Source organism: Thunnus maccoyii, chromosome 15 (genome assembly GCF_910596095.1).
Source record: "Thunnus maccoyii chromosome 15, fThuMac1.1, whole genome shotgun sequence".
In the NCBI taxonomy this organism is placed as follows: domain Eukaryota; kingdom Metazoa; phylum Chordata; class Actinopteri; order Scombriformes; family Scombridae; genus Thunnus; species Thunnus maccoyii.
Genome location: NC_056547.1, coordinates 3,571,807 through 3,599,725, shown reverse-complemented (window position 1 = coordinate 3,599,725; position 27,919 = coordinate 3,571,807). Strand labels below are relative to the sequence as shown.

Genomic DNA, 27,919 nt, shown 5'->3' with positions numbered 1-27,919 from the left:
CAATGACAGTAAACTGAACATCTTTGTGTCACGTTGACCTTTATGAAACAGCAAATATAAACAGATTTCACCATTTTCTGATATTTTATGAACCAAACAACTAATCCACTAATCAAGAAAACAATCAAACAGGTTAATTGATAATTAAAATCATTGTTTATTGCTGCCCTAAACACACACACGGGGTCAAAATATTAGTGATTAAATACAGTATTTTAATAGCTTTTTCTGTACGTCGGCTGGTTTTCAACACTAGTAGAGGAGAGTGTTAATGAATATAAGGTTCTGAGTATAAATGATGTCAGAAAACATGAAAAAAAAGGATTTTGTCACTTTTAATTAAGGAGCAGTGATGAACCGTAAAGGCTCGGCTACACCGAGAGTTTCTGTTCTCAAGAAAGAGACGTTATGTTGTTTTTCTACGAACAACGGTTGAACTGTGAGGAAAATTCAAGCGGGAAACATCCAGGGCTTTAAAATGAAGCCAGAACCTGCAGTTCCTTAAACGACCACTTGAGGCTCCAAAAGTGAGTCAATCCCCACAGACCTCCATGTTAAAACGCCCGACTTTACAGCAGAAATAAACATGTTTACAACCATTTTTTGTACCAGGTTGTAAACTAGATTGTGTTTAATAAATTGTCCGTTAGGCGCCACCTGCAGCTACGCAAACACGTCACACGAGAGCGACTCCGCGATATAGTTCTGACAGCGTTGTATCCACCAACAGGAGTAATCTGGATACATGAAGAACAGCTGAGAGGTTGTTCAAGAAGAAGAAGAAGAAAGGATCGAACATCTCCGACTTAATGCAACATCTGTGAGATCCAGCTGTGCTGCTCAAATGAAGCTGATACACCAAGTAATATCTAAAAATATGACTTTAGTAGCAAGTTACTTAATGAAACACTGAGTTTTTAGGTAATAAAAAGGTATAAAAGTGTCACTAACAACCAACGAAGCAGCGGTGAGTTAAGAGTTGAGCAACATTTATAAATTAATGTTAATTAAAACGACATGTAATCATCCTGCTGCTTCCTCCCACATGTTGAGTAAACATCAGGTAATACAGGTAAATATTACAGGTGTAACATTAGGATCTTATAGACTTCCAGCATTATAACATGAGATCTAATTAATGACATTTCACTGATTAATAACACCTGTTCACACTTTATTTCTTTCATTTTTACTAAAACTGGAAAAAAAAACCCTGAAAAAACAATAATAATTTTCTTAGCCCTCATGTAGAATTAGATTAATTATTAAAATAGATGATTAAAAATGATTTTTTTTTAAACAAATGAGGCATGGATGACAGTTGATGATAATAACTGTCCATCTTAATCTTATATTAATAATCAGCAACTGTTAAAAAACAAAAGCCAACAAAGAAACATGGAGGGAAAAAATAATATAATAAAACCTCTAATTAAAAAAAAAAAAAAATGCTGCTGGTGTGATTTTTATCCGTCTGTAGTGGTGTGAAATAAATTAATACATAATAAGAATGAAACCATAATATTCCATCAACATCTATAATCGTTGCTCCTCGTCTTACATCGATTCGAGGGATAATCAAGCTCCTCGGATGTAAACAGGAAGTTTGTTTCAGCCGATATTATGCTAGTAATTAATAATTAGCAGCTCCTGTTTGCAGTGAAACATGGACGACTTTCGCTGGATTACTGTGATACTGAAGAAAAGTTCTGCAGCAGATTCCATGATGCACATCAGAAGACGATCGTGTCCTCGGGACGTGTAAGTCACACCGAAACTAAAAAAGACCGAGATATGACTCAAAGAAGAAGAGTTTTGACGCAAATTGCGGCTCACGTCTGTCCCCATAACGCCCGCCGGGGGAGGAGGAGCCAATGAGACGCTGCTCTGTGTAAACATGACTCAGCAGAAAAAAAACATCTTCAGTCTTTTTTTGTAGTGGATGCAATTTGATTTACAAACTGACACATGGATGTTTATTTACAGCCATAAACAAAACATCCTGATGAGCGATCGGCGACGTTATGAAGCTCCTTTAAGGAGGGAATCACCGGCCGTGTTTTCCCCAGGATGTGGCGTGTATGTGTGTGTGTGTGTGTGTGTGTGTGTGTGTGTCGGCTCTGTGAGTGAGCGGATGAGATCATCAGAGGACTCTGCAGCACAGCGGGGAGAGAGACTCACAGAGAGAGACAACAGGTCTTTTCCAGAGAGTCTGGATCCCCCTCAGGACTGACCTCATCCTCCATCCATCATCCACCTGATACTTACCAGCTCTACTGTGTGTGTGTGTGTGTGTGTGTGTGTGTGTGTGTGTGTGTGTGTGTGTTTGTACTGAGGCTCAGAGGTGATCATCACTCCACAACAGTAAATATTTGTATTTAACTGTATGAGGTTGAGTCGGTGTACTTCACTTAAAGGGACAGTTCACCTAAATTACAGCATCACATGATCTCATTTGCCACCACTATCTACCAGCCAGACACGCTTTCAGCTTCCTGGTATCTATTGCTGTTGTGTTAATTTGTTGTTGTTAAAGCAGCTATAATCAATATTTTTTTAACGATAATAATGAAGCTGATCAGCATCTTTTAAATCACTTCTTTAAGTGTTAATCCAAAGTTTTATGTTTCTAATTTCACTATGTTTTACTGCTTTTACCCTATTTTAATTTATTTTGGGTAGGCCTGGGCGATAAAACGAGCGAAGAGGGACGAACATCCATCGACAAGGCTACGCTAGCGCTAACGTTAGCCGGAGTCCCCGTCACGTCTAAACTAGGGATGTTCAGAGGATCCAGTATCTGTATCTGTATTTGAATAAAAGTGGAAAGAGGTTTAAAAAAATCCTGTTTTTGTTTTTTTTACCCTTTTAATTTGAGAAAATTAAACTGTCACAATAAGTGTTCATGAAGTATTCCCTTAGGCGCGCTTCATTTATCTCTGGGGAACACCCCCAACTCCGGGAGTGATGTCCAAATAAGGAAATGTGCGTCATGTAGCAGGTGGATGTGACTCCCCTCACTGAGACCTGCTGATAGACGTCACAGCGGAGCAGAGGAGAGATACTGAGATAGTGATGTAACCGACCTTTTTCTTCCCGAAAACAAATAATTTTTAAAATGTTTGTATGAAACAAATATTCGTAAAAAAACAAAACAAAACGAAAAACATTATTTGTGCTTTGCTGAATACCATATTTGTATTCGAGCACACCCCTCGTCTAAAGTAAGGTCACGTCTCTCTAGTAGAGACATCCAGCACAAAGTAAACAGAGTAGCAGCAAAAGGCTAGTTAGTATCACTGAAATGTTAAGTAATTACAAATCCTGCCCATTTAATACACATTTATTTGTTTTTAGACAAAAACCCAGGAAGAATGAAGCCGATTCATTGACTAATTAAACTATAATTAAAGGTCTTTATTAAAGAACGAACTGCAACAGAAGTCAACTCATCCTTCATTAGTGAGACTGTTCTTTTCAGGATGATACCAGTCTACAACAACCACTGCTGAGACTGGTTTTCTATTGGATTCAGGTCAGGGGTCATACTGGGCCAGGTCATAGTTTTAGTTTGGGATCATTGTCATGTTGTCAACCTTCTTAAAGGGATTCATCTTTTCATTCAGTACTTTCATAGTTTCATCTATAAATGTCGTCTCTCCTGCAGCCTCGTATCAACACACTCCCTCCTCCATGTTTAACGCTCGGCACTATGCAGTCACTGTGGTAGTCCTGGCCAGGTCCACGCCAAACACGCTGGACCCCGTCTGATCCAAACTCATTTATTTTGGTTTCATCTGACCAAAGAAAGTGCCGCCAAAATATTCATCAGCCTTCTTTTCATGTTTCTTTGGCAAAGTTGAATCTTTGGCAGTTTTGTGCTGTTTTGTAAGTGATAGTTTTTCTTTTTTGGACGTCTGCCGTTGAGGTTGACTTCATGTAACGTCCTTCACGCTGTCTGAGCAGTCACTGAAACACCAGTTTACACAGATCATCCTCGTGCCAAGTCAGAAGCGCTCGCCCGTCTGTTTTTCATTGCGAGGCGCGTGCCGACGTTTCACGAGGACGACCGCCGCCGCCACCTTCTGTTATTGGTGGTATGCGTCCTCCTGTACCTCCTGACTGCTGGGTTAGGGTTAGAGTTAGGGGTAGGGCAGGTACCTCCTGCTGCAGCCTACTGATGATCTTGTATCGCTCTCACATCTTTATGAAGTCTCACAATCTGGTTTCTTACTTGTTCAGGGCAACTCCTCATCATCATCATCATCATCATGTGGAGCCATGAACTCAAACTGAGAAAACTGATGTTCTGTTATAACCTTGTTCACTTTAGTGTCAGTGGTCACAGGTTTGAATAAGATCAAACATCCTTCACTTCACCTTAAATATACTACAATGATTGTAAGATGAACACTTTTGTCGTCTCCTCTATATATAAAACTACATCCTGATATATCCACAACTGTACTTTTTATTCTTCTTGTGAAATGAGCCGCTGTACTGTAAAAGTGGGTCAAAACATCCTTTCTGACATAACTGTACCGTCGTGTCCTCTCCTATCTATATGTACAGTACATTGTGTGCTGCGTGTTGCAGGTCTTACAGTCCTTTTGCATCATATGTGAGGTCCAGCTGTCCCTGCTCTATGTCACTACCGCCGCTGTATTAATATTTAAGAGACAAAGTCACCGAGACAAATTCCTGTACGTCCTGCTCCGACTCTGACGCAGGAAGCTTCAGATTAGTGCGACGGCAGAGGACGTGGCCTCAATCTATTTCTCCCTTGTCCATACCTCCGCGCCCCGTGAATCGCTTTAAATATATTTAGGCTGCGGTGCTCATCTGGATATTTTGCATATCTTAATTAGTGCTTACAAAACATGCAAATGAACCAGTCGGCCCTAATTAATTAGCTTTGTGGGTTTTTCTCCTTAAGTGGCAGTCGTGAGGGGGCGTCTATCTGCCTGCCTGCCTGCCCGTCTCTATGCTGTTTTTGTCCTAACCTGAATTTAATCAATCAGGTCAATTAAAAAGGGGGCTTCTTGTTTACAGTGACGGTCTGCAGAACGGATCTGAAGCAGAGATTTACTGGATGAATTATGCAAAAGAAGAACATGAATCAAAACAATATTCCCTGATTTGTTTTAGTCTCTTTGGTTTTTTTTTTTGCAAAAGTTTCACTTATCAATATATCTTTTTTTTTTTCTTGTAATCAACAATGAATCTAATTAGCATATTGGTACAAATATAAGAACATGTTTTATTCTGATAATTGCATTTGAAAAAATGGGAGATTGTATAATATTTAAGGATGAGACAATTAAGTAACTTTCCTACTGAGAGTGTTGCATTATGGGTTGTTTGTAGCATTGTTTGTATTGTTAATGACGCTAAGCTAATGATGTTTCTTCCCAGTTTGTTTACACTCAGTTCAGTTCAGTTTAACCTGCAGGAGTTTTCTTCTGCCACTGAGGAAATAAAATTCATGAGGAGTGAAAATGAATCCGTAGCCTCTTCTGGAGACTTTACTGGGGGGGGGGGGGGGGGGGGGGGGGGGGGGGGGCTAACGGATGGTCGGCAGGTCGGGTCGTGTGTGTATGAAGTTAATTAACAGAAACTCTGCAGCTCTTTTGAGCCTCTTTTAGTTTCTAGTTTTCCTTCTGCAGAACATTTAATGTTTATTTCAGTTTCATCAGTTTTTTTTTTAAGTATCGCGACTCAATATCGATATTTCACAACAGTTACGAGTCGACAGCTGCTGGGATCAAATTAATTAAACAAAATAAAAGCGTTAAAATAATTCGACAGACAAGAGTTTTGCATGTTCATGGATTGAGGTGTGATGGAGACCAGAGGAATTAACCAGTTATATCCTGTTTGTTCACTAATCAATTCCTCCACAAGGTCCATTTATTAGCTGTTCTGGAGCTTTTGATCGATCGGCATCTTTTAAACCTTCTTCTTCTTCTTAAAAACATACTTTTATATCAGACAGCTTTTCCTCATTTGTTTACTTTGTTTTAATTTAATCTTATGTTACACAAATGAAATTGATTTTATCGTTTTGTTTTTTTTTTAAATTGAATAATTCATAAGCAGATAATATTGCAGCAGCAGACGAGTTCTTATATCTCTGACAAAGTGTTTTATCTTCAGTGTGACACACTCGATGCGTTCGGGGGTCTCGACTACGCTGGTTTGTTTGGGTTCTCGGATGAATAACTGACACGCTGCCTCCGACAGATGACGGCACACATCTGGATGTGTTTTTTATGAAAAACCAAACTTGACATGACCAACAGCCACAGCAGCTGTACAAGAAGTTAATTGAGATTTGAATCATCCAAATATGCAAATATTAAAAAAAAATCCCATTACATTACCTTTTAATTCACTTTAAAACTTCATGTGAGGGATTTTAAAAAAAGCATAAAAATCCCTCCAGTATGTCAGAAACACAGCGTCTGATACAAACTACAACATCTTAAGGAAATGAGAGAAACCGCCTTGTTTCTGGCTGAAGGTCAACACATTATTGCAACTGTGGGGATTTCCACACAACAGCAGCGTCACCACGACGTGCAGAGATACAACGTGCTCAGAATTAATAAGTCAATTCTGAGCGAGAGCCACGGACGCATTAAGACGTTAAAAAAAAACAAAAAAAAACCTTTATTTATTCAGGGTGCATCGACGGGACTCTCCGCTCACTCCTGCCTTGGTCAAGAGCGCCGGCGGGGATGGCAGAAGAAGAAGAAGAAGAAGAAGAAGAAGAAGAAGAAGTGTTGAAGCTGAACAGTTTTTCAGCCACACATCCGACCGTGGCGACTTCCACAGCAGCAGCATGTGACCAGAAGGGAGTTGTTTTTTTGTTTTTTTTTTAACTGTGAATGATGGAAAGCATCTTATTTCAGTTCCAAAAAACACTAGAACCACATCCAAAGACAACCTGTCCTTAAGATTAATATCTGCAAAGTAAAGAGGAGCTCGTCTGCACGCTTCAGTCTCAGGAATCTGTTTAAAAAAAAAAAAAAAAAAAAAAAAAAGGTAAAAAGGAACATGGAGTTTATTTTAAATTGAGTGCTTTAAATATTTCACAAGTGCGGTTTTAAGATATATTATTTAACCTTTATTTAACCGGATCGTCTCACTGAGGTTAAGAGCAGAAGTGGGTGATGTGACGTTGAGTAATATGATATTATGAGGTGTTTAGTAATCATGAGCACAGATGAAACTATTGGTTGATTAATAGAAATTCATTAGCAACTATTGTGATCATCAATCAGTCGATTTAGTCACTTTTTGAGTTGGGTTTTGGACTACAGGTTGGATAAAAAGCCAGTTAAACACGTCACCTTTGATTCTGGTAAATTATAAACGGACATTTTTGAATATTTTCTGACAATTTACAGACTTAATGATTAATAGAGAAAATAATCTGCAGATGAATTGATAACAAAAGCTCAAAACAAACTAATTTGTTATTTTCTTGTGGTCCTTGACTTCCTGAACGTCACTGATTGAGTCTCTGTCTGTCTTTATGTCTGACTGAATGTTGACTCTTGTTTGTTTGCTGTAAATCTTGTTGTTTGTTGCTTTGAATTTGTACACTGTTGTAAACTTTTTATTTTTCTGTATGTTCTGTGCGGCCTTGGACAGGAGAGCACGGCCCCTCACTGCAGAAATAAAGGTTATAATAATAATAAAAAAATGTCTGTATGTTTGTATGTATGTCCTCCGCTTTTCTCGTCAACCGTTCATCTGATCTACTTCACACTTGGCAGGTGTATTACTGAGGACCCGAGGAAGTGCAGCGTCGAGTGTGAAGTTGTTCGGATGAGAAATGTTTAAGATATCATTAAAAGAAAACATTTAGCGGATCTTAACTTTTCCAATTTGGCGGACATGCAGACGCATATCTGCACCATACAGCAGCCAATCAGGTGTCGTTTCTGTAATGTTTTACATGTTATAAACACTCTTAGTTTCATACATTCAGACATTAACTTGCTGCAAAAACTCAATAATAAATTTATTGTAGTGTAAAGCTGAGATAAATGAAACAGATCCTGACGCGTCTCGTCTCACAGTCTCCAGATTAAAATGTATTTGTTGTTTGTTGTTTTTCCTTTTGAAGGTTAATGACATTAAACCACTTTCACATGACTGAAGTTGCTCCTGTTTTGGCACCGAATCCTCCACAGAGGAGCCATGTGTGATGCTGCTGTGAGAACCACTGGGTTTTACCCAGTTTGGGTCAATATACCACCAATGCCATACTGGGTTAATGTTACCCAGAAAACCACTCAAACACGGGCTTGTTCTGACCCAGTTTTAGTGTTATTTTTTACTTTACTGTTGGTTAAAGTTTTATAATCTGCTCTACTCTATTTAAACTTACATGTCAGGGTTTGATATTGATTGTTAATAACTTGTGTATCTTTTGATTGTCATACACACATCGCTTTATGTAAGAAACAAAACATTTGTGACAGTTTTTAGCTAAAACTTGTTGTGTTTAACACTGGGTCAAAACAACAGATCACTACTGTTAACCCAGTGTTGTGTTGGTGCTGGGTGTTTTTAAGTGTGTATAATAATGATGTAAATACGCCAACACATTGTGATACTTTTATATGACAAATTATATCACAAACAGTACAAAAAACAAACAGTAAACAAACAGTAAACAAGGTAAAAAGGCTGATATTTTCAGAATAATTTTCCCAAAAAGAGCAAATCTTAAGAGAGCAAAGTCCTAAAGAGAAGTTTCACTAATTTCTTCCAGAATCAACCAAATGTAAAGATATTTATGATTAAGGAAGGTGAAACCATCCGAGTGAATCAAGAAGGAAAGAAAAAAATTACGTTTTTTTATGTTTGGAGCCATAAAAACAACATCTGGTAACCTGTTTTAATCTGAATTCACAGATCATCTTCTGGAATAAACACAGAGTTCAATCATAACAGCAATACTGCTGAATAACAAAAACACCACCGATTCCATTACTGGTTTGGACAACGGTGAATTCCTCCCCAGTTATTGGTGCCGGATACCAGAAATCTCATGTCGGTGAGGACTCAATATGTCAGGATGACCGGCACTCGACCGAGCTAATAACAGGACGGGACAAAGAGACAACGAGCTGAATAAAGACTGAGGGGGGGGAAAAGTCTCCCCCACCTGCTGAGAAAGTAATAAAAACACACACAACCGCTGTGACACCAGGTTTATACACACACACATAAACAGAGAGGGAGAGTAAAAACATCTAATAATATTTCATTGATTATATTAGGACGGTACGAGCGGCTGCATCTCTAACACACAAAGACAAACTCACAAACTACAGCTGCTCAGTCAGATTCTGTCAGAGACCACGTTTCCTTCCACAAGAAGCACAAATTTCAACCAAATTTACAAAAAAAACCTCCAGTCGGTGCCATTAAACATTAAACTGTTGCAGAAGAAGAAGACGACAACGAGACGACGTCATTAAAAGAGCGACAGAACGATGGAAATCATGATGGAAATATGACGTTTCTGTTAGTTTCATGTGTTGATGTGAGGAAGGTTACAGTCTCCTCATCGTCGCTCCACAACAGATCTGATGCACGTCGTCATTAGACAATTAATTACCAACAGTTTTCAGACAGCTGGTTGGACAAAAATGTGACTTTTAATAGACGCTGAATTAATTAACTGAATAAATAAATGATTGAAATGATGAAAATAATCGTTAGTTGCAGCATTTTAAATCATTTTAAATGTCTGTAAGTCGACTTTCTTTTCAAACCAAAGTGAAATAAATGGAAAACAAATGTAGGAAAACATTTTAAACATCTAAACTACTACAGCTTTAAGAGTGTTAAAACACCACCTGGAATTAAACTTCAACTGGTTGAAGATGAAATGAAGGTCGAGCTGAAACGAGCTGATAATTCAACAACAAGCATGTGGTGATGATGATGATGATGATGATGATGATGATGATGATGATGATGACGATGATGACGATGACGGAGAGTTCACGCCCCAACGCAGCCGCAGAGAAGCTGATCTGCACTCCGAGCTGTATGAATATTACTAAACCTGTATGAAAACCAGGCTGATAAATGATGTATCAATCTCACTCTATCATCAACCACGGCACAGAGAGAGGTCTACGGTCTTTAAATGAAGTTTTATGGGACATTATTCTATTTATTTCATATTATTATTATCTTATCTTATAATGTGTTGGTCTGTGGATCTTTTAAAACATGTTTTTGTTGAATTACACCTCTAAAAGTAGTGATGTCTCTCGTTATGTTTGTATAGATTATTATTAGAGACATAATGTGCAAAAACATCATTTTTATCCAGTTTTAACAGAGTCGAATCAGAAAACAGCTTTTAATCTTTAATCTTTAATCTTTAATCTTTATATTTAATAGTTATCTGCACAATAAACAAACAATATAAGATGACTTCAGACTTTTAAACAGGTTTTAGTTCATGATGGAAACTAGAGCTCGATATGAAATCAACACTCCATTTACAATTTTAATCTTTTTTTTTTTCTTAAAAACAAACTACAAGAGACAGAGGAATTATTCAAATAGGTTTTATTTTTATTTTAACAATAAAAATGATTAACAAAAGCAAAACAAACAAACAAAGATGAAATTCCCCACTGAGGTTAATAAAGTGCAAACACAACTTTCACCAAACTTCACTTTTTTTTTTAAATAAATAGGTGCCTCTTGGAGAAATCTACTGTATCCCTGAAGAAAAAAACACTTTTGTAAACAAAACTAAACATATGTTATTTGCATGCTAAACACCAGCCCACACACACACACACACACACACACACACACACACTCGCTCGCTCAGTGTGACGGGGCACGTGTAGCAGGGATAGAGACGTATTTCTTGGCCGGTTTACTGAGCCGTGGGACGTTCGCTTCGCCGTGTTTCCGCCACTGAAGTGGATCAGAGTCTGCGTCTGTGTCAGGAGACGAGGAGGAGGTTGCCAGCTCACTTTCAGTTCCGTCTGCCTCCGACTGAGAGGAAGAAGATGGCACTTTGTTTTCTTGAAGAAGCTCGCTAAAGTTTTGTTTTTTTCTTCTTCTTTGGCTCAGGCTGAGCTTCTTCTTCTTCTTGCTGGTCCAGGCTGTGATGTGAGTGTGGCAGCTCTTCTTCTTATATATGGTCTGTAACCTGGGATCCATCAGTGAGGACTGGTCTAAGAGTTCATCTAAGAGAGGGTCACTGTATTTGTCTTTAAAGTATCCCAGTATGACTGTAGGAAACTGCTTCTGAACACATGTAGGAGACGCTGACAGAAGCCTCCCCAGACAGGGCGTCAGTGAAAATCTCGCAGTGGTTTCACGGCTTTATTCACCGACTCTAATACATCTTTGTCTTACCATGTGGGCACAAGGTGTCTGCTTATTCTTCTCTGACCCCCAGGACACGGACTACTGTCATCTTCTGCCTGGAAGCCCTCCTGGTTGGGGACTCTGTGATGAGCTGATGAGAGAGCAGACTGAGCTCAGCCTGTATCACAGCATCTCTCTCTTTCTTTTATACAACCTTTGTACAAACCCCAACGGTACCGTTCAATCTGCGAGTCCTTCACACTAGTCTAGAGCTGTGCATGACTCAGCGTTTTGTCAGTCAATACAAATATTCGACTATTGTTTTTTTTATCTAGACTTATCAGAAAATGTACTGACATGAGTTTAAGAGATGAAGGATGAGGATGATGATGAGGATCAAGATTAGGAAAATACTTTAATTTACTACATTTACATTATATGCGTAGCAACAAGCAACACTTGAACGGGGTTCAGCGGGACGTTCAGGGTAACAGCAGCGTTCACGTTATATAGTAAACAAGCCGAGTTAGCCCTCCGAGCTAATGGTTGCTAACTACTAGGGATGTGCAGAGGGTCCAGTATTTGTATTTGTATCTGTATTTGTTGAGGCAGCAAAATTATTTGTTTCTGTATTTGTATTCGAATAAAAGTGAAAGTAAGCTTAAAAATCCTGTTTTTGTTTTTATTACACTTTTGATTTTAGAAAATTAAAGTGTTACGATAAGTGTTCATGAATAAACTACCAGGTCTTGAACTGGAGTCTCCTAGATCATAGACGACTACTGAGCTAAAAGTTTACTTATCACCTCATTGCAGACAGACCTCTACCTATTTATACACCTATAACACAGAGACAGCACACCGTGTAACATGTAGTACAACTTCAAAGGCGATTATCGCTTTGTACTTTAAATTTATTGCCTATTTTTTACAACCTAACTTGTGGAAAGGAGAAGGGGAATAACAGGTTATGGAGAGTCCCTTGAGAGCACTTTGCTTGTATCAGTGGCTCAGCTTTATCTCTGGGGAACACCCCCAACAAATAACTTATATAATATTCATATAAAACCCACTATTTGTGCTTTGCCGAACACTCCACCAACTACGCTAACGACGGATCGGAAATGTGCAACAACACTAGATATCAAACGAAAGCCAGAGACTTTATCGTAGTACGTTGAGCTTCTAAGCAGAAGGCAGAAGACATCGTCGTCTCAGAGTCTTCTATCTTCTGTCTCAGACTCATCGTGGGTCCAAGTCCGCAGCCGTCGGTACCTGTCGCAGACCCCCCCCCCCCCCCCCCCCCCCAGAGAGCAGCGTGAAAGAGAGGAGCGCTCACTCTGCAGCTTTTTCTAGGGACTGAAATGTCCACAGAAGCACACTGACTGACAAAATAAAACAAACAAACAAAAGAAAAATCAACAGCTCGACTGGAAGAATCTCTGACTGATGATTCGAATCTTCAACTGTCAGAAGGCGGCTTCACCGTTCTCTGTATAAAGAGAAAGTAGAAACAAATCAATCAATATTGTGTTATGGACACATATGTTCTTTTTTTCTGTTTTTTCAATTTTATTGATGCAAACAAAGGACTCAGACACAAACGTGTGTATGTTTGTTATATATGATGTATGCATGTGTGCGTTTTGTGGAAATATGTATTTGATTAAAATGTCTTAAAGTCTTAAAACCACCATTTAAACTAGTAAATTAACTAAGTTTAAGTAATTAAGAATGTTGATTATGGCTTCTTTCAATCAATAAACTAATTTTTAAAGCTCTATTCAGACAGATAAATGTAGACACTTACTGATCTTGTGGAGGTTTGTCCACTCAGAGCTTTGATCCTGTTGCTGCAGACGTGATCCAGGAACTCAGAGCGTCTTTCAGCCGCTGGGTGATTATTATTATTATTTGGCCGGTGTGGTCACTGGAGGAGTAAACTGTTCAGACACTTTCGTCGGTAATAAGATCCGCCGTCAAGCTCACGTAGAGCCGCGTAGTTCGACTGGACCGAAGGTCTGTCGTAGTAAAACGACACATCCTCCAGCTGCTTTGTGATTTTTTTTCAAGTGTACTGTTTTATCGTAAACTTTGAGTTTGGTAGCTCGTATAACGAAACCAAAATTATGACTTTGATATGAAACCTGCCTAAATACCTCAGTGCCGATACTGAAGTGATGAAGATGAAAGGACATGGAACTTAAGATTCTTTGTTTTTTATTAATTAAAGAAAAAACAGAAAATATTTGGACACTGTTTAAACTTAAAAAATGACTCAAACTCAGGATTATTAGCCTGCGCACTACAGTAGTTGACTCAGTACATCTCCCTGATGGTGGTCTGCACTCTACTGAGCACATTTTCTAGTAATAGAAATAATTATTGACAAAAATGTACATGCCATGATCACCATTACCAGTACTAATTGAGAATAAATTGATCAGCTGTTGTTGTTGATCTTTATACTGATTTCTAGCTAAATTAAACTGTTATCACTGCCCTTAACTGCCTCGTCAAACTCCGATGGTGAAAAAAAAAGTTTGCTCGTCACAAAATAAATCACTGGTTTGACTTATATTTGATTTATGATTATGTCATCCATCACATTCACTGACCTGTCGCTCTCTGAATTCCTCGAGGAGTTCGGCGTCTGTCGGCGAGACGCTTCGGTTGGTCTTTGAGGGTTTAAATCGTCGGGGGCTCGTCCTGAGACCGTCGGCTATGTAAGCAAAATAAAACCGTTATTTCGCTCCGTGCGTCTGCTTTGCCGTGCGCTAGCCTGACTTAACTAGGTTCACTTAAGGTGGACTGACCTTTAAGGTGGACCTGCTATTCTCATTTTACTGTCAATCTCAGCTGCTGCTCTTAAACTGAGAACAAAGAAATGCCTGGCTGCTGAGTGTCTTCCAATATTTTTTTATTAGTGCATGCTGCCGTGTTAATATTTTACCTGTCTGGCGGGGGGGCGGGAGGGAGGGGGGGGGGGGGGGGGGGGATTTTTTACTATGAACTAGAGGAGCTCAGGGAAGTGGCAGCACTTCTGTACCATAATTACCCGAGTGAAAGTGAAAATCAATTTCCGTTTTTAAACATCATCCTGGACCATACATTTGAATTAATTGATAAAATCTCGATTGATTTATTGTCCAGCTCTAAAAAGGGAAAAACCCCTTGTCAGCCGTCCACACATGTCGGCGCCATCCTCTCCGCCACAAAATTCCCGCACATTTGCCATTATTTTAGTGATTAGAGCAGCTGAGGCAGGGTTCAAACTCCAGCTCCGGGTCTGCTAATGAGCGAACAAACAGCCTCTATTAGTGCTGTGAATGCATAAACACACTAATGCGGCTGGTTGAAGTCCGCCTGGTGCAACATGGTGCTGCAAAAGCCTGTTACCAACCAATTAGGACCAGTATGGCAGAGCTGAGGACTGGGTGAGGAGGAGGAGGAGGAGGAGGAGGAGGGTGAGGAGGGGAAGAGAGGAGAGGCTCATCACTATCACTGCACATGCTCAGTTTGGCTCTGGTGAAGGGGGTGTGGTGCTGTTGGTGTGTGTGTGCGTGCAGGGAGAGGGGGGGTGGTGGTGGTGGGGGGGGGGTGAAGTAGGGAGTGGGTGGGTGTTTGACTCCATTCCTCCTCCTCCTCCTCCTTCGTCCTCGGGGGATCACACGTTGTTTGTACTGTATTTTTGCACCACATGACTTGCAGATTTTTTTTCTTTTTAAACATTTTTTTTCCTCCCCTCCCTCCCCTCCCTCCCTCTCGCTGTGTGACCGGCGTTCTTGCCAGGCAGGAAAGGCAAAACAGCTGTGGCTGTGCCGAGCAGTTCCCCATTAACCAAGGAATTATGCAAGCAGGAAATTCAAATAAGATGCAGATGAGTGGATGAGCCGAGCTCCAACCAAATTCCTCTCCCTTCACCACTAAAAAAGAAAGCTGACAGGAGCCTAACCCAGCGCTCGCAGTCTGGGGCCGAGCGCTCGCCATTTTCAAACAGTTTAAACCGCCCTGCGTTTAGTCAAATAAATAATATTAATGAACTGAAGTAGCACCTTCTCTGACAAAAAAAAAAACCGCCACCGCAATGCAACAAAAAGGCAAAGTGTTTGCAGTTTAAATACAGATTGTGTAATGTTTTCACACCATTAAATCATCACCACATTAATCCTGAGATATTAATTAGCATAAACACACAAAGCCATCATCATCATCGGAGGAGAGGGAAAAAAAAAAAAAAAAAAAAGACCGTCAGCCTCCATCAGTCTGGTTTTTTACATGATGATGCGGCAGGACGGATCTGACAGGAAGTGTGATGGATGAGTGTGAAGGCAGGAAGAGAAAAGAAGGAAGCAAATAAAGCTTAATATGGAAAAAAACACTTGAAACCAAAGTGAAATTTCACTGGTTTGTAACCAAAACATGATGCACAAAGTATTTTTATTACTGCTTAAAAAACAAAAAAAAACAAAACAGCTTTAATGGCAACGTGTGACTGACTTTAACTCACTTTAAACCAGAGCTGCAACTAATGATTTTACATTCGTTATCCATTCATCTGCTGGTTGTTTTTGGGGAAAAATGGGCGCCATGAGAGCCTTGAGAGTGAACCAAAACAGTAAAAAGTTGCAGCCGGACAGATAAAAGCTCCGTAAAACCGCCCGATGAGGAGCTGCTGCTGCTTCAGATAATTCATCACCACTTTTGGATTTTTTTTTTAGATGACAGATCCTGGTTGGTCACCAGCTGACGTGTTTGGTGGCTGCAGCAGCGTCGTTTTCATTTTAACACTTGAAGCATTTAAACGACACTCTTACCCCCCCCCCCCAAAAAAAAAAGACAGGAAGTTCAGTGCCGAGTCCTATCCAAGCTTTTATGTCTTCCACATTTACTTTTTGGGGGATTTTGCAAAGAAAAAAAAAAACTTTTCCAATTTAAATTCCTGTTTGACATCTAATCTAATCCTTCAGCAGCTCTGCAAGAAACAAATAAGCATCTACTGTAAGAAAGGAAAAAAAGGGGAAGCTGCGTGACACAATTCTTCTGGGTTTTTTTTTTTTTTTACACTTCCTGCCACAACACTTTCTCTTTAACCTTTGACCTCCTTTCATCCCTGATCACTTGTCGTGTTGTTGAAATCTGGGTTTTCCGGCTCGTCGTTGCAAACCTCATTAGCGTGTCTCTGCATTGTGGCGTTAAAAAAACCAGCCAGCGTCCCAGATGACACAGCCGACTGACCTGACTTTATCTTTATCGTTCTCCCCTGTAGGATGAGGAGGTTTCTATTATTAGCGCCGTATAAACGTGGCCTATAGCCGTACGTTCGTCCTGGTTTCGTTGCCGCACTGCACCGTGGAACAGAAAGCTTCACTATAACCATATTTCCTGCCTCATATACTTTTATGCTGGTTTTTTTTTTTTTTTTTTTTTTATGACGGTAATAATGCAGCACCACTAATGTGTGTGTGTGTGACAGCTTTAATATGGCTGCACAGAAGCTAACAAGAGCTAATATGGAACAATGTCCTGAGCTGCAGAATAATTATCCTACAATGTTGTTGGTGAAACCAGGCAAGACTCAAGACGGTGCTGTCGGTAAGGATCAGAGTGATGATACACACACACACACACACACACACATACTTTAACAGCATGAGAGCGCTCTGATAGGCCAGACAGCAGCAGGGAGTGAAGACGGAGAAGCAGCCAATGGGGACGGGGGATTGTTGGTCAGCCTACAGCGGTCAGCCAATGGAAATGTGGCTCAGGCTCCCCGCAGGCGGGGCGTTCGAGGTCTGCCTTCCTTGTTTTGTGTTTTTGGCTCGGACTGGGAGCCACATTCCTGCCGTTCCCCCTGCTCCATTCCTGGGCTGGTGGCTGGGTTCAATAGGTGAAGCAGGGAACTGTGGGAAACTAAGGAGGAGGAGGAGGGGAGGGGGGGGGGGGTGGGGGGGTAAGGGTGGAGGGGGGGGGGGGGGGGGGGGGGTGGTGGGAGGGTAAGGGTGGAGGGGGGGGGGGTGGCAGTGGCACGAACATGCATGTTTGAAAACCTCAGGGAAAGGTAGTCGGGCAGAAAATAAGGAAGACACAACTTTAGAAAGCAGAGAGGCGTCCTACCTGAACACGCTTCGATACCTAACTTCAAGTACGGATATCACAATCAATCAATATTTAATACTTTTTCAATGACGTTCAAGGTCTAAATCAAATCTGAATCACAGGTTGCTGCTTGTACGGCTGAAGCTTCGCGATTCAGGGCTTCGACTTTTTATTCTCTTGATTAATCGGTTCGTTGTTTGGTCCATAAATGTTTCCTAAAGTCCAAGATGCACCAAAGAAAAAGGGTGTTATGGTAACCAAGGAGTCAAACAAGCTGACTGGTTGATCCAACATCCTGTCAGTTTCAAAAAATAAAGTTCAAGTGTGTGAAGAACAACCACACACACACACACATATATCTCAGAATGACACTTGTTCCAGCTGTCAAACCCAGCTAACACTGCAAATACAATCACTTCACACTCCACTTGAGTGTTGCAACTTTACAAGACTTGATGTCCAAACCCAGAGAAGAAGAAGAAAAACCATCGCCGGACGGTGAAGACGAACCGTCAACTGGTGACGCTGAACATCTCCATCCAATCATCCAATCAGAGCCCTGACCCTGACTGACGAACGCACGATGACTTTGAAACCAAACTGTTGTTAATTACTCATCAATGTAATTAAAAGGGACGCAGATTTCACCTCAAATTGCAATAGATCATTATTATACATTAGTAACTTATCTATCTCAACAAAAACCTGGACTATTTATCATTTAGCTTCCTGCACATTAAGTGTCTTCTTACATAAACCTGCATTATGTTTCCAGGTACTACATTTGAGGAAATAGATAAGTTTACTAGCATAAATAAAAACCCTCCTTCCTCCTGGTTTCCAGTAATTTCTCTCTTCCTCATCATCATTCAACTATATTATGAGGATGTTACGACCTCAACCCTTTGACCTTTGTACCTTTGAGCTTTGAGTCTGGGTGTGTTTGCATTCTTGGCGTCTGGCTGGATTTAATAACTTAATGTTCTCTTTGTTCTCTGTTCTTGGACTCATTGAGACAATCTGTGATATTAAAAGGATCTATTGGAGAACGTTAGCTAAACTAGCTAAATCATAAACAAAAAAAACAACAAAATAAAAGCAAGCAGAAACATCTCAAGAACAACAAACGCCCAAACAATGAAAAGATGCTCCTAAGAAGGCGATTTATTGACCTTTTCACCAGCTGTGAATCCCGAATCCCTTACTACCTGATGAAGATGTGGAGTCAAAACGTCCTATTTCTACTCAATAAATTGCTTTTTTTGGGAGCATCTATTCATTCAGAGGGTGTTTTTTGTTCTTGAGATGTTTTTGCTCTAAGTTTACTCTCTTGATAACGTGATATATTTATGATTCAGGCAGTTTAGCTAACGTTCTCTCATAGATCTTTAATATTACAGATTGTCTCAATGAGTCCAAGACCAGACAACAAAGAGAACATTGACGTTACGTTATTACAGCCAGACGCCAAGAATGCAAACACACCCAGACCAGCTCAAAGGTATGAAGGTCAAAAGGTCAAGGTCGTAACGTCCTCATAAAATAGCTGAATGATGATGAGGAAGAGAGAAGTGACTGGAAACCAGGAGGAAAGGAAGGTTTTTTTTATTTTTGCTTCGGGAAGGAGGAGAGGAGGAGGAGGAGGAGGAGGAGGAAACTGGAGAAGGGAGGATGATTGAGGAGGAAGACGAGGACGTGAGGTACTTCTTGAGCAGATGAGTTTTCAGCCGCTGACACTCCAGAGGAGTGACTGTGCGGTTCTGACTGGAGTGGGGAAGGTCATTTTCGGCTTTGAGGAGACGGGAACTGATGGGTGAACTGATGAAGAAAAGTCTTATAAGCCGGCCAAAAAACTGAAACGGCTTCAATCAGACCTGCACAGATTTCTGGACAATTCAGGAGATATTGAAAAACATGTTTTTTTATTCGAGTTGTGGCAGAGACGTTAATGGTTTATCCACCAGAGAGCACTGACTGTTTTCAACTGTAAAACGTCTCATTGTCACAATTCTTCATCAGGCTGTGACGAACAATAATTTTCTCTCATCAATTATCTTTATATTATACCTTTCAATTAATCTTTTAGTGTATAAAATGCCCAAGTTTTTAGGTCTTTAATTGATTGTTTCGTCCAAAAAAAAAAAACAGCCAAACCAGAGAAAAACAGCCAATTACCACAATCCTCAGAATATTTTCTGAGTTGATTTATTGTTTTGTCTAACATAAGAGGAAATAGAAGGAAAATGGCTGATTAAAAGTTCCTAGAGTCCACAGTGACTTGTTTAAATTGCTTGTTTTACCTGATCGACAGTCCAACCGTCAGTCAGAAGTGGGAAACAGTGATTCTTTGGCATTTTTAAATTCAAAGATTGATGGTTCACTTATTATTTCAGGTCCAATTCTTTCCGCTCTAAGAAATGTTTAAGTTATGCGTTAATGTTAAAAAATGAATATTGGTCGATATATTGTTAGCATTTTTTTTCTTGGCTCTAGAGACGACAACATCGGTCGATCCACCACGTTGGTCCAGACAGACATATCACAACAACTACTGGATGGATCGCCATGTAATTTTGTTCAGATATCCGTGTTCCTCAGAGGATGAACCCTGCTGACGTTTCCTCTAGCGCCACTGTGATGTTGAAGGACATGACTGATTAAAAGTTCCCAGAGCCCACAGTGAGTTATTTAAATTGCTTGTTTTACCTGATCAACAGTCCACAACCCATATTTACCCATATATTAAAATTTTAGAGGCGAGAGTCAATGATTTTTTTGGCATTTTTCAATTAAATGATTGATGATTCACTTATTATTTCAGGTCCAATTCTTTTTGCTCTAAGAAATGTTTAAGTAAAAAATGAATACTGCTTGATATTCTGTTCGGCCAATCCACCACTTTCGTCCAAACTGACATATCACAACAATTACTGGATGGATTGCCGTTAAATTATATTCAGATATCCGTGTTCCTCAGAGGATGAACCCTGCTGACTTTGGTGATTCACTGGCTTTTCCTCTAGCTCCACCATGAGGTTGACATTTGTGGTTTTGACTGAAATATCTCAACAACTATTGGATGTGTTGCCATGAAACTTGATACAGACATTAATGATCCCCAGAGGATCAATTTTAAAAACTTTGGTTATCATCTGATTTACCGCCATCAAGTCAGACTATTAATTGTCCAATACTTGTTGTTTATGAACAAATATACCTGAAAACCTAACCCTAACCCTATACCTGCAACACTAACGCCATTCCTATCAGTCTCAGCTGTGCTCTGTGTTCAGTGCTAATTATCAAATGTCAGGATGCTAACATGCTAAATTAAGATGGTGGAAGGGACACACATGCATGTTATTTTTAGTATGATAGCATGCTGATGTCTGACATTAACAGAAATTCATCTATGATACCTACCACAAACAACAAAAATAAAAAAATATGAAACAAATAAAGACTGGAACTAAAGATTACCTGCAGGTGTACTAATAATTTGGTTTTTGATGCAGATTAGTGTCTTCTGTTCAGCAAGGAGAGATATTACAACCAGCCAAACTGGTTCAGTTTGGTTACATCTGGTGGATTTCTCTGCTCCACCAATCAATCTGTCATTTTGGCAAGAAACCAACCACTCAGGGGTCTGTATGTTCTTAACAAAAACAAAAAGATTTAAATAAAATTAATTTGGCTAGTAAAAGAGCAAGGAGTGGCTGGTGAATTCGGAAAACCATCTGCTGTTGTGACCGGTTTAGAAAGACAGAAGTTCATTTCCTGTCATGGTGATGAGTCAAGCACAGAAATGGCAGGATGGCCCAAGCCTGTGCCGCCAACGCCTAAAAATAGTCCCCGTGGTTCACGCCTTGTCTACACTTCACCAAAACGTGGAATTTTCTACCACATTAAAAAGTAAAGTAGGAAACTAACAAGCCTGAGTTTGGCTAAGTTTATACCTCCCTGTGTCTCTCTTTCCACTCGTCCCTCACCGCTGTGTTTCTGTCTGCCTGAGGACAGAAACAAGAGGCAGTAAAGGTAGGAAATGTGTTTGTGTTGGACTAGTTTTCTTTCCAAGTTTACATTTTGCTTCCTCTTCCATCTTTCCTGTAAACCATACACGATCTAATGAGGCAGAAATGCTATAAAAATAACAAAGAAAAGTATCCTGCAAGGCAATAAAAGGTCATAAAATATACTTATTGTCCTCCTTTTCCACTGTATTTATTGTATATAATAATATATTTCTTAAATAATTCAAGAGATGGTAAATAGGGCAGTAAAATGTATTCAATTTAAGGGATATGGCTGGTGATTTTCTATATTTTTCTTATTGTCAACAAATCTCATGTTTGGATCCAAACCAACAATAAACTGCTCTACAACAAGTATTGTGTGTGTATCCAAAGCCTGATATATCTTATTCCTCTGTGCCGTAGACCTCCGTTATTGTCCAAAAAACTATTAAAAACACATTAAAGAGCCACACTGCTGCACTGGTTGATATGTTCCTTCATTATGAAAAGTTTGGTCATGTTAGTTTGGTTAAAAACGGCTCCAAAGACTAATAACAGCAACACTGTAAATTTCTCAAAGAACTTCAGCAGAAAGTCAAGAAGTTGTTGATAAGCAGCACATGTTTTTTTTTTAATTGTCTGGTTATTTTCTCAGTTTTTCAATTAGCCTAATCTTTTAGTGAAAGGCTGCAACCAATGATTATTTTCATTATCGATTAATCTGTCAATTATTTTCTTAATTAACCGTTTAGTTGTTTGGTACAAAAAATGTCAGAAAATGGTGAAAAATGTCGATCACTGTTTCCTAAAGCCAAAGATGACGTCTTAAAATATTTATTTTTATCCCAACTAACAAACCAAAACCCAAAGATATTCAGTTTACTGTCATAGAGGACTAAATAAACCAGAAAATATTCTTTTTGAGAAGCTGGAATCAGAGAATTTGGACATTTTTTTCTTAAAAGATGACTCAAAACGATTAATCGATCATCAAAATAGTTACCGATTGATTTCATAGTTGACAGCTGATCTATTAAATGACTAATCGTTGCAGCTCTATTTTAGTGTATAACATGTCAGAAAATACTTAAACTAACTTTCTGTCTTTAAATTGCTTGTTTTGACAAAACAATTAGCCAAAATAGCGAAACACAGCAATTTACCAGGATCAGTATTTAGATTTTTTGATTTATTGTTGTGTCCATAACATACGAGATAATAGAGAAAATGGCTAATTATAGGTTGTTACATATAAGTACAGTATGAAGTAGGGATGTGCAGAGAGCCCAGTATTTGTATTTGTATCTGTATTTGTTGACGCAGCAAAATTATTTGTATTTGTATTCGAATAAAAGTGGAAAAATCCTGTTTTTGTTTTTATTACGCTTTTAATTTTAGAAAAGTAAAGTGTTACAATAAGTGTTCATAAATAAACTACCTTATGAAGGAGGTCCCCACACCGGGTCTCGAACTGGAGTCTTCCAGATCATAGACGACTGCGCTGATTACTGAGCTAAAACTTTACTCATCGCTTCATTGCAGACAGACCTCTAACTAACAAATATTTTTTAAAAATATTTGTATGAAACAGATATATTTGTATTCGGGCACACCCCTAGTATGAAGCACAACAAGCTAGCAAAGCTGTAAACAGAACCACCTTCCCGCACATGCTCAGTTCTTCCTTACAAAGGACTACTCTCCAGAGAATGAAAATATGATCGCTGTTATTAGTCTTTGGAGCCGTTTCTGAACAAACTAACATGACCAAACTGTTCATAATGAAGGGACATGTCACAGAATAAGATATATATATAAGATAGATATATGAGAATGGTTGACGATGGGAATAATATAGCAAATCACCAAACTTATCCTTTAAAGATATGTTTTTTTGACATTGTCATTTGGCTTTTAGAAGACAATTTAACAGCTAAACTTTCCTCTTTGCTCTCATTTTAAAAGACATGCACTTGCTTTGACTGACAGTGTCCTGCTCTAAAAGAAAGTGAGAAAACCTGTGTGCTGTAACGGCTCTTCATCCAGACTCTCACACTCTCCAAACGTGCACAAACTCAGCGTGAAATATTAATGTGGATGTTAGGTAGCAAACAGCAGGGGCTCGGCTCTCCACACACACACACCCAGAGTCTGTCTGTTCAGATTTCGTTAACAGTGGCTCTGCAGACGGAGAAAGAGGTCACTATGACAAATACCTGCAGTACCCTGACCTGCATACAGTACAACTCTGCAGGGTGGAAAGTGAAAAAAAAAAAAAATAATAAAAATACTCTGCCCTGCTGATTTCCAACACAGCTCAGTGTGGAGGAGACAAAAACGACCAGCTCCAGGTCATGTGATAATCTTTCATGTCTGAGAGTTTTGGGATTGATGACACATCCAAAAAAATCACAGACACACAAAAAAAAACAACTTTTCATCAAAAGTAAAAAAGTACAAGCGAAACTTCGAGGAATGTGGCAGGTTATTCAACAAAAATGACCATGTCTATAATCCTCAAACACCCGTCTACCTTCGCTGTGGTATGCAGCCGAGTATGAAAGCTACTCACTCAGATGGACTCGCTTTGGGTCAGTGAACTGATGTGTAAAACATTTTAAATCTGTCGGGAAAGTTGAGTCTTTGTGGATTATTATCATTATTATTATTATCTTCAAATACGCTGCAGGTTTTGCTGAACAATCTATCACATTGTTCAAAGTTTCATTTCTTTTTGTTGAGTTTTTAGTGCTTTTGTGAATTGTGTCAAAGGCTCAAGGATGAAATGTGTCCATTTTGGACAATCTGCGTTAAACTATTTGAATATTGTTTTTGGCTTGGGAGGTCAGGTTTTCTTCTTTTTCTAATAGCGGCTATTAGCAGCATCACAAACATGTTTTATTCAAGCGGTAATCTCCGAGGCTGAAAAATGAGGCCAATGTGGAAGTGACAAAAACTGCAGTTCCTTGAATGGCCACTTGAGGCTCCAAAAGCAAGTCAATCCCCATAGACCCCCATGTTAAAATGCCCAACTTTACAGCAGAAATAAACATGTTTACAGCCTGGTACAAAAAATCTTTAACTAATTTCCCCTTTCATGACAACTGTACGGGGGGGGGGGATTTTTTTATAACTCACCCATTTAAATTTTATTAAGCCGTAAAGTTATGCATAATGAAGGACATGGCTGCTTTGAGTGACAGGTCCGCCAGCCGCTAGGTGGCTTGTTTCAGCCATTCGGCCCGCCTCTTTGCCCATTTTTGATTGGCTGGGAGTTAGACAGCGTCACGCACTGCCAAGATGGCGACGGCCGGAGCGGCTCACTTTGAGCTTCAAAACCGCTCTTCAGAAACCAATTGGTGATGTCATGGTAACTACGTCCACATTTTTATACAGTCTATGGTTTAATTAAATGTAAAGACCCTAATCAGATCCATCTATCTATCCACTCATCAGTTAACATACTGCTACTGATCGTCACTATGTGTCCCAAGACACATAGAACCAATCACAATGTTTGTTTACAGTAACTTCCAGGTAGAGAAACCTTACATATGGTTTATTGGTGCAGAACAACCTGACATATACTTTCAACTGTTTTCCCCACAACCGCAATTCAGTTCAGTTCAATCCAGTTTCACAAATATAAAAAGACAAACAACTCAAAAGTCCTTTTTTATTGATGGGTTTTATCGCTGATCCCCAGAAAACAAAACAAAACAAAGCAAAGACGCTAGCAAAGCAACACAATACATAAAATAAGCAGAAGGCATCAGATAGGTCGGTCAACCGTGTTTAACTATAAATCTTTAAAAGTTTTAAAAGTTATGTCTGAAAATGACTTGAAATGACCGATTTCACAATTCAAATCAACTGCCAGTTGTCTACATGGGAGATGTTGTTGTTGTTATTGTTGTTGTTGTTAGCACGAAGTCACAGTGATTCAGTCTATAAGCTTAATTAATAGGGCTGCAACTAACCTTTATGTTGATTATCTGCTGATTATTTTCTTAAACATTTTGTCTATAACATGTCAGAAAACAGAGAAAAATGTCACTTATAATGTCTTTATAATGTCTTGTTTTGTCTGATCAACAGTACAAAATCCAAAGATATTCAGTTTACTATCACGTATGACACAAGAAAGCTGCAGATTCTCACATTTAAGAAGGTGCAACCACTGAATATTTGGCATTTTTGTTAAAAAAAAAAAAAAGCCTTCTGTAAGCATCTTTACTGGATCATTTATGGTTTCAGCACATTGATCAAGAGAATCTCAGCTGTAGACGTAGAGTCCAATAACTTTTTACTGAATAAAATCCAGTATTGAATTCACTTATCGAACTCAAATCTCTTAATGACTCTACTTCGGTTTACCTTTCAATTTGCAAGTAACTAAAGTTTAAAGTAACGACAACTCAAAGGTGGTCGGTGCCGTAAGAAGCTGCTACCTACATGTTTTCTATTGTTCTTTGCTAATGAAAAGAGAGATTTGTTGATGTTGCAGCTTAACGAATCCGGTTACTTTGCCGACAAGGAACCAGATCAAAAATGGAAGATGACCAGTGAACTATACTGACTCACTTGGATTTATTTCATATTTCTGTCTCATTTTAATACAAACCCTCAGTGCCTGAAGCTAAACTATGTTCTGTTTCGTCACTTCTTGCCATTCACAACTACTTTTTTCTTTATTATTCACATACCAGGACACACAAGTAGCTTTTATGTTTTAGTAGGACTTCACCATTTCTAAAGATCTTCCTGCTGGTTCAGGGATTCAAACCAGCAGCTCTCTGATGGCAGCACAGTCACATTACAGTCGTACTCAAGAGATCCTGTAGCTCAGACCAGATGAAACCGATCAGGTTATGTGATCGATCGTGGAACTGAAGCATCACTTTGCATCTCGACTTCTGATTCCCCCCTTGATATTATTTTAGTCTTCACGACAACTTCCCTTTTGAAAAGGTAGACGGGACGGTTTGGTAAGTAGAGTAACATCTTCACCTCCTGCGTCTGAAACGGATTCATTCATCTGAGATGAATAAGCCTCCGCCGGGGAGTATCGTGTTCAGCACGTTTGGTGTGATGGGGGCCTCGGTAGCAGCAGGGTTTTGTTCGGAGTGAAGGAACAGTGTGAGTAATGTCTGCCCTGATGACTCTTTCAGTTACAACTGCGGGGGGTGAGGGTAAAAAACTACAATATGTCTTTATGCAGCTCCTCAAACAGCCGGGTTTTAAGAGAACACACAGAATGGATGGATTCATCTCTTTGATCGTATTGAACATTCAGCAAAGTATCTCATGGAATAACATGCACAATTTCATTTTAACTGACCCGCGACAACTCTGCAAAAAATGTGAAGGATCACATGCTTTTCTCTTTTTTTTGGAGCCAGTTTCATGGCCCCTTTTACAAACGCCATTAAAACCAAGTGAAACTCAAGTGTGTGTAACTTCAAAAATACTTTTTTTTTTTCTATGTGGTTTTTCAGTTCATTATTCAGTCTGTTAATGTTTAGAGCTGCTAGAAACTGTCCATTAATCAATAGACAGAAAATAAATGTGCAGCAATTTTAATAATTGATTTTTTTTCAGTAATTTCTCAAAAATAGCCAACAGCCAACTTCTTCAATGTGAAGATTTTATGCTTTTCTTTGTCATATGTGATAGTAACCAGGGCTGCAACTAACAATTAATTTCATTTTCCAAATTTGATTCTGTTTTTTTTTTTTGAGTTTTTGGACCAGAAAATTGTGAAAAGTTTTACCAAAGTCCAAGGTGACGTCCTCAAATGTCTTGTTTTGTCCCAACCAACCAAAAAACTCAAAGATATTCAGTTCACTGTCATAAAGCACTAAAAGAAAAAGCTGGAACCAGAGAATTTTTTTTAGAATGACTCAAAATAGTTGGTGATTAATTTAATAGTTGGCAACTAATCTATTAATCGACTAATTGTTGCAGCTCTAACAGTAAGTATATTTATGTGTAAAATCACAGAAGGTTCACTTTACAAGAAGGTAGCACACATTACACATAAATTCGATTGTAAACACATGGGAAAAAAAGTAAAAATAAAACTCAATACAGAACAGAAACCAGTATTAAGGAAAGTGCAGGTTTTATAATCAGGGTTTAATTATTTATCTGTATGTGAGTGAAAACAGATAATATTTAAATAGGTCTCAGCGGTGTTTGTCTCTCTGATCGAGTGGTGAATTATTCCACTGTAGTGAAGCTCAGTATGAAAAGTAAACTGATTATATTTGGTCGTTTTATAACAAGAATATCTCACTATTTTCTGACATTTCATAGATCAAATAATAAACCAATAATGTAAATAATCGTAAGTTGCAGCCCTGTTAATGTTGGTCGTTCCTCTATTTTATTTTAGCGTTTCTCGCTGTAGTTCTGGTACAGAAACATGACATTCCCTT

The 27,919-nt window shown here is 39.1% G+C and overlaps 1 protein-coding gene across 5 annotated transcripts in view; it reads right to left on the bottom strand.

Annotated features, from left to right (window-relative positions):
* LOC121912633 (zinc fingers and homeoboxes protein 2-like) overlaps positions 1-27,919 on the bottom strand; it is a 140,896-nt gene that overhangs the window by 99,011 nt on the left and 13,966 nt on the right. Inside the window, exon 2 of one of the 5 annotated variants that reach the window (XM_042434872.1) lies at positions 17,011-17,280. The exons of 3 other annotated variants lie outside the window; for them this stretch is intronic. The gene's annotated coding sequence lies outside the window, so the exon portion shown is untranslated. Of the gene's footprint in view, positions 1-11,415; positions 11,497-17,010; positions 17,281-27,919 lie in introns of those variants that run through there. One more of the 5 variants, XM_042434873.1, reaches the window with a different exon arrangement.